This window comes from Cryptomeria japonica, chromosome 8 (genome assembly GCF_030272615.1).
Source record: "Cryptomeria japonica chromosome 8, Sugi_1.0, whole genome shotgun sequence".
NCBI classification, from domain to species: Eukaryota; Viridiplantae; Streptophyta; class Pinopsida; order Cupressales; family Cupressaceae; genus Cryptomeria; species Cryptomeria japonica.
In genome coordinates, this window is record NC_081412.1 from 440,179,030 (window position 1) to 440,193,958 (window position 14,929).

Below are 14,929 nucleotides of genomic sequence, written 5' to 3' on the forward strand. Positions count from 1 at the left end.
ACAATGACATTTTGTTTGGCTCCTCAAATGGAGATAACAAGGGACAGACCTTCACAATTTTGAATTCTCCCCGGAAGAAGGTTAATCTAACCACAACTGGTGAGGACATGATGCTAAGGATGAAGACCGATGTTGCAAGAAAGAGGAACAATGCAGATCCCAAAGGAAAAGGAAATATGGGAGAAGGTAGCTTCACCGGAAGCAAGAACAAAAGAAGACAATATAGAAGACCTCCTACCAGTAGAAGACAAGGGAATTCTATAGCCCACAAGTCAAAGCAAGTGTGAGAAAAGAAGAGATCGGATGGAATAACTGCATAAATTGGACATCCTAGGATCCACCCCCAGAGAAGCAAAAATGGAGATGCCAAACCGGTAAGATCACCTCATGTTTGGCAAAATGAATTTGTAAGTAATAATTCCTCCTTCTTCGGTTACTACTTTGCATGTAATAGATATGGCCATAGAGCAGATGAATGTAGAAAGGGATCTAGGAGAAGCAATTTAGGTTGCCATAGATATCCTTCATATGGGCACAAAGTTTCAAAGAGTAGAAACATGCATATCCCCTCTCCTGGTTATGCAAATGCTTTATGTTATCAAGACAATGGTTTTGGCCATAGAAGTCATGAATGCAGGAAGAACAATTCTCAGTCCTATGGCAGTCAGTGGAACAATCATGCTCAGTATGGAAGTAGTTATAGGGAATATGAGCAACAAAGACCTACAAGGTACAAGAGGAGAATTGTTCCTATACAATCAAGGAATCCATGGAGACTGGTAGCTGGCTACAATGGCTTAATCAGAAAAGGAGGAGCAAACCGGTATATTAGAAGGTCCCCCAATCATTTGATTGGCATGAATGTTGTTTTCTTCTACAGCAATGCTTCTGGTCATGATACAGAATCTGGAAGAGCAAGGACCAATTTGCAAAAGAAGGAAACACATGCTCCCAAGACTGAAAATGGGAAGAAAAATGAAGTCAAGCAGGTATGGAGGAAGAAGCAAGAAGATGCAACCATGGATCGGCACTATGCATTCAATGCACTAGTGATATCTCCTAAGGCTTAAAGGAGATGCACAACCTTAGGGGAGTAGTACATTGACCATATCATTCACCCCCTTAGTGGAAGAGGACACATGGACGAGCAAGTTGCTGTCGGTATGAAAGAAGAAAATGAGATGGCAAGTGTGTGTAGTGGTTTCCTTGGCTACACATCTATAGATGAGAGATGGATCACTACTACATGTGTCAATGGATGGCTAATTTACATTTGGGATGAGAACAAATTGACACAAGAAGACAAGAGTTAGAGGAAGGTGCTCCGGTAGAGATGATGAACTAGTGCAGGAAACCGGTATGTGCAGTATGTTACCGGTATGTACACTAACCCGTATTTGTGGGTTATGTAAGACAATGAGGTCTCAGATTATTGTAGTAACTCTGGTACCATGGATTGAGGTGTTTATGTCTCAGGTGGTATTGGAAAAGACCTTAATGACATATGTTGGCCCAGTAGTTGATCTTGTATGCATGCATCTTTTTGGGCTAGCCATTTTGGTATGTGGCATGATAGTGATATTGTATGGCATTGTATACACATAGGCTCATGTCATATGCTATGATAGAAATTATGGAGCTGATAGATCATCATATTGATCACATATGCACAACTCAACCAATATATGGTGCAGATTGGAGCTCTGGTTTTGAACCTCATAGGCAGTGAGGACCTAAGATCTATGACTCCAGGGGAGTTGACAACCATGTTTTCTGAGTTGTATTAGATTTGTTGAACACGGAGAGTGTCCAAGTGTCTATGGCTGTACTAGTATGATTGAGACCTTGGGATGTCCTCATCGGTCTGGGGTTGTATGGTACTTCAATGACAGGTATTGAGATCACAACTGGACCATCAGAAGTGTTGCTTGCAAAGAGGGAGAGTTACCTGCACAAGAGAACATGCATTTGGTATCACAAGAGATACAATTGGTGTCAATGTTAGCTCCAACACTTGGTATCAAAATTTGGGGCCAAAACAACTTCTGCATATCAAAGGGGAGATGATGTGGTCTGACCGGAAGGTAAGTTTTATTCACTTACACATGTTCCTTCAATTGGTTTCAGACTTGTATATGCATGTGTTTCTGGTTTGCATATACACTTGGTTCCAGAGCAATTGGTGTCAGTTGGTGGTTGAAGCCTCCATCTCAAGTGTTGTGAATTGAGAGGATGAAATCTATGATGGTCAAAAGAGAAGCATCTAGTAGAGAAAAAAGAGGAGAGAAACCTTGTCAATGCCAATTGCCATTGTTGTCAAAGGGGGAGAGAGAATCTATACTATGCCTGATACTACATGTGTTGACATCAATGCCAAAGGAGGATATTGTTGGCATTGTGTTGTCATTGATGTCAACCGGTGTAAGGTGGAAATCGGTATGGGAGATTGATGAGCAGTGTTATCATTGATGCATACCAGAAATGGTGTCTTTCATGTCAACTAGCATAGCAGGTCACCGACAAGGAAGAGAATGTCATTATGCATTATGTTCAGTGGAGTCACCGATAAACAAGCTAGTATTGGCTTATGTTGAAGATATAAGGATGAGACATCGGTCCGGTATGAATACATGGCATTGGAATTGATGAAGAGGCAAAATGATGACATTTGTAAGAGAGCAAGATGTTGGGATGTTGATTGTGATGAAGAGACAAAATGTTACAAAAATCACATCAATGCTGGAGGTGAAGTATGTGTAGGCCACTAGTGTGTTGTTGGATGTCAATCTATAGGACTCCCACTGGTAAGTGGTAATAATAAGCTTATCTCCCAATATGTATGGAATGCAACATATCTCTCTCAGATAAGACAAAAGAATTAAAGATAGGTGATTGAAGGCTCACCGGATCAATCGGTGAAACACTAAGTTGTCTTAGGTCCATGAGATCAGAGATATGCACAGGATCAGCTGGATAGACATGATGAGTAGCTGATACAGAGATTGAAGGATATGTTTGTCACTTTCACAAACCAGTTGATAGGAGAACCGATCTATTTATGAAGAAGACAAGGTTGAGCAGTTGCAGACAGAGGATGTTGTTGAAATGTAGATGAAGTTTGGTGTCACCGATGTGCATGGTATCTTACCAGTATACATGCAAAAGTTACTATCGGTATAGATAACAACTGATAAGATGACAAGGTGCAGAAGTGAAAGACTCTCATTTGGGGAAGATGTGCATGAGGTAGGTTGGCAAGTGTGTTGACTAGTCTAGGTGTACCACCGGAAGAGAAGCAAAGTGCAAGGGTGAAGGAAGACTGGATAGGGTATAGCCAACAATGTTTGTAAACCGGTAGATGAACACGGTTGTGTGGTTGGTCGGTGATATTGTTTGGACTGAAATAGAAGACTTAGCAGAGGTGGATGTCGACTATGATGACACGTAAGAGAAAGGTGTCGTGCATACGGTGGTCAGTGAAGAGTTGTCAATGAGGTAGGTGGTGACTGGTCGACATTAATGTTGATAGTGTGTTTCATGGGTCAAGAGTAGAGGGGTGCGGCTCGAGACTAATCAGAGGATAGAGATCTAATTTGATGACTTCATGATCGAGGCTAAGTGTCTAGGTGTTGATCAGGGTAGGTGAAGCTATCTGCGTGATCGCTTCATAGGTGTTTGACAAGTGCAGACCAAAGAAGGCGTCATGTTTTCCAAATAGGGCAAATGTGTTCTAAACGCAGCACGATGGGGGGAGTCTGATTGATCCATTGTAGGTGGTCCATCTCTAGATAGAGATCTGATTGGATTTGGTCTGCCTCGGGGTCAATGAAGAAACCTTAGCGAGCTAGAAGTTTGAATGTCAGTTATGGCGAGAAAAATCAAATATAAGTATGTTGACTCATGACTCAAGAGGATTGATAATGTTGCAAGCCAGATGATGAAAGATAGAGAGTGAAAGAGTAATAGAGAATCCATCAACAATCACACAGGAGATTGTGTGATTGAGAGAGGACCGGTTAGAAGAAGTGAACCGACAAGAGTGAGGTAACTAGTAGACTGTCATTAAGTCTAATAGAAGAGTGCACCGACGGTGATTGAACTGGCCTAGAAGAACCAGTAAGTTGAGAACCGACAATAATCAGATAGCAGACAATTGACTGAGTGAAGAAGACCAGTGGTGGCTATCAACAGTGTGACAGAGAGAAAAGAGAATCTGCAAAGAGTAGAACCAATAGAGAAGAAGAAGAGGCTGAACCAGTAAGGTTGCAATAGAGAGTAAGTTGCAGCAGGAGATAATGTTGCAGCAGTGAGAAGGTGAGCAGAGAACCGACAGAGGATTGGAAAAAGGAGAACCAGTCTTAGACATGTTTGAAAAGTCATTTATGATGATTTGGAATAGGTCTTATAAGTTCGAGAGACCAAAAGAGCAAAAGTTGCAAAGTTGCAAAAAGTTTTCATGACAACTTTTGTCCTGAATTAGTTCGCGTTGGAGTTAGGGATTGTTTAATGCCCTAGGAGGACTCTACACATCGGAAACCTATAAGTACCCTCTCTTGCACGTTTACCAAGGTTAGAGAAGTGTGAGATGTAAGTTCAACAACTAAAACTATTCATTTTCAGTCTTGTTGACAACATTTTGGCTTATTTTCAATCATTTTGCAATAGAATATGGATTGAATCCATTGATCCAACAATGGATTGAGTTACACCTATGTGTTATTGTGTTGTTGGTTCAATTTAAGTCTTGTATATACTATTCTTTGGTGTTTTCTTGCTCAAGTTTTTAAACAACCAGTTTTGGCCTGTAAATAGCAATTTACTTGTAACTATGGTTGCCCCATGATTTCCACACGTGCTGCCACCATGGCTTGTTGGAACATGAAGGGAAACCCTCTATATAGTGTACATATGTAGGTTCAAGTGTTGAAGAAGAACTTTGATATGACTGTCACCTTATTCTAGGTGAGTCCAGGAGCAACCCGGTTAGAGGAAATAAGGTGAAAATGGAGTGTTAAGTGCAGGGGTGTGTGTCAAATCGCCATTTCAGAGTTTGGAGGGGTTCATGGAGTTGGGGTAGACTTTTCCATGTAGGGAGAAGCTTTGACAAAGCCTTTTAATACCAAAACCTCAATTTGTTCATTCACTGTCGGTTAAAGGCCTTGTAAACCCTTCAAAACCCTCATTTTGGGGTTCTTTCATTGTATGGTGAAACCAAGGGCCAAAACCACAAAAATACTTTAGTGATAGGTGAATCTTTGTAGAGAATGCAAACTTATTTGGGGGTCCTTTGAACCACTTTCACCCAAGCCCTGGAAAACCGGATTTGGAGGCCTAATTCCTTGTAGCCCTTTTCTAGGCAATATTTTGAAATCGGTAAGAAACCTATTGATTGTGAGCCACAAATGGACCTCAAAGGCATACAAAACATGTTAGTTGACACCTCCACACCTCTACAACATCTTACAATGATAGGAGTCATTTTGGCAATTTGAAGCCAAGAAGCCACAATTGAGTAACTGAGAAGCATAGTGCATTGATAGGGTTCCTAACCAAAACACCTAAAGCAAACACCTTGGAAAGGTCAAGAATCAAGCCCTAGAAGAGATTGAGAAGGAGTTGGAGGTCTAGAGTGAAACTAGGCCTGGTGAGTTGGTGGAATTGAGCAACACCAACTAGGTGGAGTGTTGAGCAGGCTAGGTAAACCCCATCAAATTGGTATCAGAGCCTATAAGATTTGGGCTAAGAGAGTTGATGTCATCAGTGGAATCAGTTGGAGACAACAACATGGTGACCAATGCAGAGTTGGCAAGGAAAGTGGATGATCAGGAGGAAGAGAATAGGCTCCTGAAAGAGAAGTTGATTGAATTGGAGAGTAAGCTTGGTGCAATTGAAACCAAGGCTAATGAAGTGCTAGTAAAGGTTGAAGGAACATAAGGGAAGGGTAAATAAATGTTAGAGATAGACAAGGTGCCTAAACCAGATCCTGTCCTAGAGCAAGAACCTTTCCTGAAGGCGTTGAAAGCCTTGAGTGGTAAATCACTAGAAGGATTGTCATTGTTCATTGGTAAGATGGAAGCAGAAGTGGTCCTATAATGGATAGAAGGTATGGAGAACCACTTTGAATGTGAAGGTATAACTAAAGCTCAGAGAGTCAAAGTAGCCAAGTCCAGGATGAGAGGAGTTTCTCTCACATGGTGGCAATTTGTACAAGATGAGAGGAAGAAAATGGGCAAAGCACGCATCTCTTCTTGGCAAGGGATGTTAGTCAAAATCAAAGAAGTCTATCTTCCTGATGACTATGAAGTGCAAATTCATAGGAAGAGATAAAACCTAAGACAAAAAGACATTGATGTCAGTAGCTACACAAAGGAGTTTCACAAACTTAGCCTTAGATCTCATGTGGTTGAAGAAGAGAGTCTCAAGGTTGCTAGGTACCTAAATGGCCTACGGTGGAATATCCAAGAAGAAATCAGTTTAATGAGCCCAAAAATAGTCTATCAAACCTTCCAACTTGCCCTTAAGGTTGAGGAAAAACTGAAAAGAAAACATGACACAAGCAACAATAGGGATAGGGTCAGAGGAAAAGACAATAGAGGCCATAGGGGAGGCTTTGGAGGAAGAAGTAGTGAGCAAAGAACACAAGGTGAGTCCAAACTCATAGAGCAGCAATAGAGTGGCGCTAGTAGAGGAGGATACAATAGAGGAAGGAGATCAAACAGTGGTTCCAGAGGAAGATCTAGTGGACAAGGTAGAGGTTCCTCATATTTTGCAACTATGAAGTGTTACCATTGTAACCAACTTGGCCATCCAGCATATAGGTGTCCAGAGAAGGGGTCATCATCACAAGGTAGTGAAAGAAGATTGAACTATCTTCAAGAAGAATCTTCAAGCAGCAAAACTTCAGAGGTTGCCTTAGAGTTAGAAGTGGGTGACAACTTGAGGATAAGAAGAACTTTGACCAAAGAACCAGTTAGAGAAGAGCCTAGTCAAAGAAGGTCCTTGTTTAGAATCAAATGCAAGATTATTGATAAATTATGCAAGGTGATCATAGATTTAGGTTCTACAGACAATATTGTATTAGAAGAGGTAGTGAGTAAGCTCAAATTGCAAAGGATACCTCACAACAATCCATATAGAGTCACTTGGTTGAACAAAGGCCAACATGTACTAGTCAATGAGCAAGCATGGATTGATTTTACCATTGGGAGGTATAAGGACAAGGTGTTGTGTGATGTCCTACCCATGGATGCATGCAATCTCCTATTAGGAAGACCATGGCAATTTGATAAACAAGCTATCCATGATGGAGCCAAGAATGCATACTCATTCAAGAAAGATGGAGTCACAATCAAGATTCAGTTTATCCCTGAGGAAGGTGAAAAAAGCGGAGCATGTCCTAATGTTCTTTTGGTAAGTGAAAAACAGTTCTTGAAGACACTTGAGGAAGGTGAAGGTGTAGGGTTTGCACTAGTAATGAAGCCTAAAGAGAAAGACAAGAAAGAGTAGCAAGATTTGCCAAAAGAGGTGCAAGATTTGTTGAAGAAATTCAAAGGTATAGTAAGTGATAGACAACCAGCCACATTACCTCCTAAAAGAGCCATAAGCCATCAAATAGACTTCATTCCCAGAGCATCCTTACCTAACAAGGCAGCCTACAAGATGACTCCCCAACAAAACATTGAGATTGCCAAACAAATCCAAGAGCTCTTAGATCAAGGCTTGATTAGGAAAAGCATTAGCCCTTGTGTTGTCCCTGTCGTGTTAGCCCCAAAGAAAGGTAGTACTTGGAGGTTGTGTACTGATTCTAGAGCCATAAATAGGATCACCATCAGATATAGGTTCCCTATTCCTAGAATAGAAGACCTCATGGATTGCTTAGGGGAAGCCAAGTACTTTACAAAGATTGGCCTTAAGAGTGGATATCACCAAATTAGGATTAAGGAGGGTGATGAATGGAAAACAACATTCAAGACAACAGAGGGACTTTATGAGTGGCTTATAATGCCATTTGGCTTATCCAATGCTCCAAGCACCTTCATGAGACTTATGAATGAGGTGATGAAGGACTTCATAGGTAAATTTGTGGTGGTATATCTAGAAGGTATTCTCAGTTTTAGTAAGGATAGGGCAGATCATATTTCTCATTTGCAAGATGTATTACAAAGATTGTATGATGAAAAGCTAACCATGAACTTGGATAAGTGTGAGGTTGTCAAGAAGGAGTTAGTTTACCTTGGGTTTGTGTTGTCTCAAGGAAACTTCAAGATGGATCCCAGCAAGGTTGAAGCCATAGTAAATTGGCCTACTCCTAAGTCAGCAACAGAGGTGAGAAGCTTCCATGGGCTAGCTCAATACTATAGGAAGTTCATAAGGCAGTTTAGTGCTATATGTGCACCAATGTTAGACACCATTAGAGGTGGAATGAAAGAAAAAATTTAATGGAATGAGGCAGCAAACAAAGGTTTTGAAACCTTGAAGGAGAAGATAGCTACTCAACCGGTGCTAGTGTTGCCTAGTTTTGAGAAACTTTTCATTGTGGAATGTGATGCAAGCAATGTTGCAGTAGGTGTTGTCCTAAGCCAAGAAGAAAGACCAATAGCTTTCCATAGTGAGAAGCTAAGTGATGCCAAAAAGAAATACTCTTCTTATGATATTGAGTTGTATGCTTTAGTGCAGGCTTTGAGGAAATGGAGACACTACCTTCTCCCTAAAGAATTCGTAATCTATACCGACAACCAAGCATTGAGTTTTCTAAATTCACAAGATAAACTCAGTCAGAAACACATGAAATGGGTGGAGTATATGCAAGCCTATACATTCACCATCAAGCACAAGAAAGGGCAGCTAAACCGGGTTGTTGATGTATTGAGTAGGAGAGTTTTGACAGTCCAAGAAATTCAATTGAAAAGAATAGGTGTTGACAGCTTCAAAAGCTTATACCAGGAGGATGAAGACTTCTCAAATGCCTACAAGGTGTGTAAAGAATATCAAAATCACTTCCATAGTGAGTATTTTGATTTTACTTTGCAAAATGGACTATTGTTTAGAAGTGGGCAGCTTTGTGTGCCTAGAGGCTCAATGAGAGAAAATCTTATACAAGAAAAGCATAATGGCAGCCTTAGTGGACATTTTGTAGTTAATAAGACTCAAGAGTTGGTTCAGAGGTACTACTATTGGCCAAGAATGAATCAAGATGTCAAGAAGCATGTGGAGACTTGCATAGTTTGCCAAAAGGCCAAAGGTACTTCAACAAATGTTGGTTTCTACCAACCTCTTCCCATACCAAATAGACCTTTGGAATGCATTAGCATGGACTTTGTAGTAGGTTTACCAAGGAAAAAGAAGGGATATGACAACATTTATGTCATTGTGGACAGATTTAGCAAAATGACTCACTTTGTGCCTTGCAAGACTACTCATGATGCATGCCAAATTGCTCAATTGTTCTTCAAAGAAGTAGTGAGGATACATGGTTTACCCATGAGCATTGTTTCAGATAGGGACTCAAAGTTTATGAGTTATTTTTGGAAGACACTATGGCAGAAGCTTGGCACCAACCTCTCTTTTGGATCAACCTATCATCCTCAAACAAATGGGCAGACCGAAGTGATAAATAGGAGCTTGGGAAACTTGTTAAGGTGCCTTACTAAGGAATATGGTCAAACATGGGATCAATTACTCTCACAAGGTGAATATGCATATAATGACACCATAAATAGGACTACTGACAAGAGCCCTTTTGAAGTGGTCTATGGAGTGCACCCAAGAGGCATTTTGTAGTTGAGAGACTTAGGTAGTGCAGCAACAAGAAGTGGATATGCAGAGGACTTTGATCAATCAATGAAGGAGGTCCATGAATCAGTCAAGCAAGCATTGATAGAGAACACAAGCAAAAAGTGGATGAAAAGAGGAAAAAACTACAATTTCAAGTGGAAGATCTTGTCATGGTGCACCTCAACAAAGCAAGGCTACAACAAGGAGTTCCAAAAAAGTTACAAATGAGAAGGATAGGTCCATGTGCCATTCTAGCCAAGTATGGAGAAAATGCATACAAGGTGGATCTACCTAGTGGCATAGGCTTGTCACCGCTTTTCAATATAGTAGACTTAGTTGCATACAAAGGACCAGTTCAAGGTTCAGATTGTAGTCACTCAAAGGTTTCAGTTGATGTGAACAACCTTCAGTTACCAGCCAAACCAAATCCAAAGGTTGAGAAGGTGTTGAGTTCAAGGATCGCCAAGAAGACAAGGCATCAAGTCTATTGGGCGCACCTAATCAAATGGAAGGGTATGGATGATACTGAAGCTACATGGGTGATGGAGACAGGGTTTCAAAAGCTTGGAATTGATCAGAATCTGATTCCCAAAGAGGTGACATAATCTTGTTTTGTTTGGGAGAATGGTGCAGGAGCACCTAGGACTTAGGCAATTTAACTTTCACAATTTTGGCTTGAATTGGCCCTAGCCAAGTCAGTGGTGAATAAGGACTCCAGGAGGGTCCAAGAGTGATTATTTTGTGTCAATGTAGGCCTAGGTTGTGTTCATTCTACTTAGGTTTGCATTTTTGTGTAAAGAGTGAGTTTGAGTAGCCAATTGAGCTTTTTGATGGTCAAAAGTGTCAAAACTTGGCATGAGCATTAGGGAGGGTTAAATAGGTCTTAGACATGTTTGAAAAGTCATTTATTATGATTTGGAATAGGTCTTATAAGTTGGAGAGACCAAAAGAGCAAAAGTTGCAAAGTTGCAAAAAGTTGTCATAACAACTTTTGAAAGTTGTCATGACAACTTTTGACCTGAATTGGTTAGCTTTGGAGTTAGGGATTGTTTAACACCCTAGGAGGACTCTAAACGTCAGAAACCTATATGTACCCTCTCTTGCATGTTTACCAAGGTTGGAGAAGTGTGTGATGTAAGTTCAACAACTGAAACTACTCATTTTCAATCTTGTTGGCAGCAGTTTGGCTTATTTTCAATCATTTTGCAATAGAATATGGATTGAATCCATTGATCCAACAATGGATTGAGTTACTCCTGTGTGTTATTGTGTTGTTGGTTCAATTTTAAGTCTTGTATATACTGTTCTTTGGTGTTTTCTTGCTCAAGTTTGTAAACAGTCAGTGTTGGCTTGTAAATAGCAATTTTCTTGTAAATATGGTTGCCCCATGAGTTCCACACGTGCTGCCATCACGACTTGTTGAAACATGAAGGGAAACCCTTTGTATAGTGTACATATGTAGGTTCAAGTGTTGGAGAAGAGCTTTGATGTGACTGTCACCTTATTCTAGGCGAGTCCAAGAGCAACCCGGTTAGAGGAAATAAGGTGAAAATGGAGTGTTAAGTGCAAGGGTGTGCGTCAAATCACCATTTCAGAGTTTGGAAGGGTTCATGGAGTTGGGGCAAACTTGTCCATGTAGGGAGAAGCTTTGACAAATCCTTTTAATACCCAAACCCCAATTTGTTCATTCACTGTCGGTTAAAGGCCTTGTAAACCCTTCAAAACCCTCATTTTGGGGTTCTTTCATTGTATGGTGAAACCAAGGGCCAAAACCACAAAAATACTTTAGGGATAGGTGAATCTTTGTAGAAAATGCAAACTTGTTTGGGGGTCCTTTGAACCGTTTTCACCCGAGCCCTAGAAAACCGGATTTGGAGGCCTAATTAGGCCTAATTCCTTGTAGCCCTTTTTTAGGCAATATTTTGAAATCGGTAAGAAACCTATTGATTGTGAGCCACAAATGGACCTCAAAGGCATACAAAACATGTTAGTAGACACCTCCACACCTCTGCAACATCTTACAATGATAGGAGGTCATTTTGGCAACTGGAAGCCAAGAAGCCACAATTGAGTAACTGAGAAGCACAGTGCATTGATAGGGTTCCTAACCAAAACACCTGAAGCAAACACCTTAGAAAGGTCAAGAATCAAGCCCTAGAAGAGATTGAGAAGGACTTGGAGGTCTAGAGTGCAACTAGGCCTGGTGAGTTGGTGGAATTGAGCAACACCGGCTAGGTGGAGTGTTGAGTAGGTTAGGTAAAACCCATCAACAAATCAATTTGAAACAGTGTGGATGGCTAGAATAAGGCACGATCTCGGTGGAGCATAAGCAATAGGTAAAGCTCGATAAAAAAAAACTACAAAATCTGATGCAAAGCCTGCAAAGAGAATGCAAGCCCAATAGATAAAGAATTTATCCTTTCACAGGTCTGTGGGTGAACACAAGTCGCGGTCAAACAATAAGAGCTTCGCCGACAATAATGTTGTGACCACGATCCTCCAGATTTGTACAGATCTCCACATAAGTATGCTCATAGATATGCACGTGACTCTTCAACTTCTTTGACGCAACCTTTAACCATGTTTGTTTAGAAATTGTATTGATGCCACCAAAAGCAATTGATACACCAACCATTCATATGCAAGCAATGACGGTAATCCTTCATCCAAGTGTAAGTCTCCAATGAAGCAATAACAATATCTCTTTCCTAACATCATTCGTATATCACCAGAGAAGTTGCCGCCAAGGAAACCCATGACTTAGGGATAACTCCAACATGAAGGGAGAATATGGTTCGGCAATAGTTCCCATCCTGGTAACTAATATTCATGCTGACTATAATATCAGGTACAATAAGTTTGAACTCTTCTTATTTCATACCACAAAAAGTTTCACAGGAATAATATTTCACATCGCTTCCATAAATGTGTTGTCTTATGTATCGTCCTACATCTCTTCCAAGCTTGCGCTCAAGCACCTCCCACACAGGACAAATAACTGCTCAACTCAATATGCCAGACCAATAGAGGTGAGATTATATCTCCCAAAGGCCTACTTGATTATGCATGGGTAGCAGCACAACAAATAGCAATACCCATATTATCCTAACTCCAGAATATATAACACCTTAATCCCTGAAATCCTCCCGTAGATTGAAGACATATGCCTTTCAAAATGAACTTCAAGAGAATCTGCATAATCTGATCGGTTCTCTAGAACCTGGCTCTGATACCAAGTTGAATTTATGATCAGATTAATAGCAATTAAACAAATTAACAATATGAACACTGAACAAACCAAGATACTCTAGGAAAACCCTCCTACTCAAGGGAGAAAAACCCAGCAATAATGTCTTATATATTGAATCAATTCAGTTACAATATGACCCAATGATGAAGTCAAATACAATATCAATCTGCTTTACAATAAGCACGATCTCTAACTACTGTTAGAAGCCGAATGTACAAGGCAATTGATTTTGACTTCTCCTCAAACAACTCTGCAATGTAATCACTGATCAATCTGCCCACAATGATATGTGTTTGATCTGCACTTAAGGCAATATACGATCTGCTTCTTCTCATATGTGTATGGTCTGCCTTGCCTTCGATCTACTCTGCTAATGAATTCACACTGTTCTGCTAATACTTAGTCTGCACATGAATATTTTATTTTCTTCTTGAATTCGTTCAATGATTGTGTAAAGAATGAATTCACACCTTGTATATATATGGAGGAGGTTCCTAATCATCAAGGGTCGGCCCTCAAACATTATGTCTCTACATAAGTCGGCCCTCTCAAAACTTAATTATATTTAATATTAATCTTTCTCTTTAAATGACTAAGGTCGTAGACCAATTAGGCATTTTGCTAGGTCGGCCTTAAAAGGAATCCGACCTAGCTACAAACATCAACACATCTTCTTCCAAAAAGAAGTTCAGTATTTAGGACACAAATTTTGCAAAAGGAATAGCAATGGACTCAGCAAAAATAAAGGCTATAATAAGATGGCCTGTATTGAGGAATGTACAACAAGAAAGAATTTTTCCAAGATAGCCATCCAATCACCACTCTTCAGTGGAAGGGGAAGAGATTTGAAATGACAGAGAAGTGTCAAAAAGCATTTGAGTACTTAAAAGAGAAGCTAACTACCGCATCTAATCTGAAGGAACCATACCTGGATGGTCAGTTCATGGTAGTTACAGATGCGTCAAGAGAAGGATTAGGACTTCTCATGCAAAATGACCAGGTAATCATCTACGAGTCTAAAATTTTGAAAAATTATGAGCAAAATTATGCACCACATGATCTGGAGTTGGCAGCTATTGTACACGCTCTACAAATGTGGCGACGCTTTCATTCGAGCTTCGATTCGATCATCAAGGGTTGAAGTACATATTTTCCCAACCTATTTTGAATGCATGATAGAGAAGATGGTTGGAGCTGATTTTTGATTATTAATTTGAAATCAGCTATATCAAAGGAAAAGAGAATAGAGTAGTAGATGCACTGAGTCATCAAAGACATTTGCTGACTATAGCAACCATGAATATAGATTTTAGAACTCGGTTACTGGAGAAACTTGAAGGTGATGAATACTACAATCAAGTGTGAGAGGTTTTACAAAGCAATCCCTAAGATCCCAAATATGAAGGGAACAACATTGAGATGGATTGACTATTGAGGTACCGAAGAAGAATATATATACCCAACTTCCCCGAGTTAAGGAAACTAGTATGAAATGAAGTACATTCGACACCATACTCAGGACATCTTGGTATGACAAAAATGTTAGCAAATGTTAAGACCCTATATTTTTTGAAGGAAATGAAGAAGGACATTGCAAGATTCGTGGCAGGTTGTTTTGAATGTCAAAAAGTGAAAACATAACATCAATATCCAGCAAGACTGTTGCAACCTCACACCATACTAGATTGGAAGTGGTAGATCATCAGTATGGACTTTGTACAAGGTCTACCCATGACAAGGAATAGACATAATACCATTTTGGTGGTGGTTGACAGGCTTACCAAGGTAACACATTTCATACCAAGAAACCTAATTGATGGAGCACATATAGTTGCTCATAAATTTGTCCAGAAGATCTTTCGACTGTATGGAATACCCAAGAAGATTATCTCTAATAGCGATGCC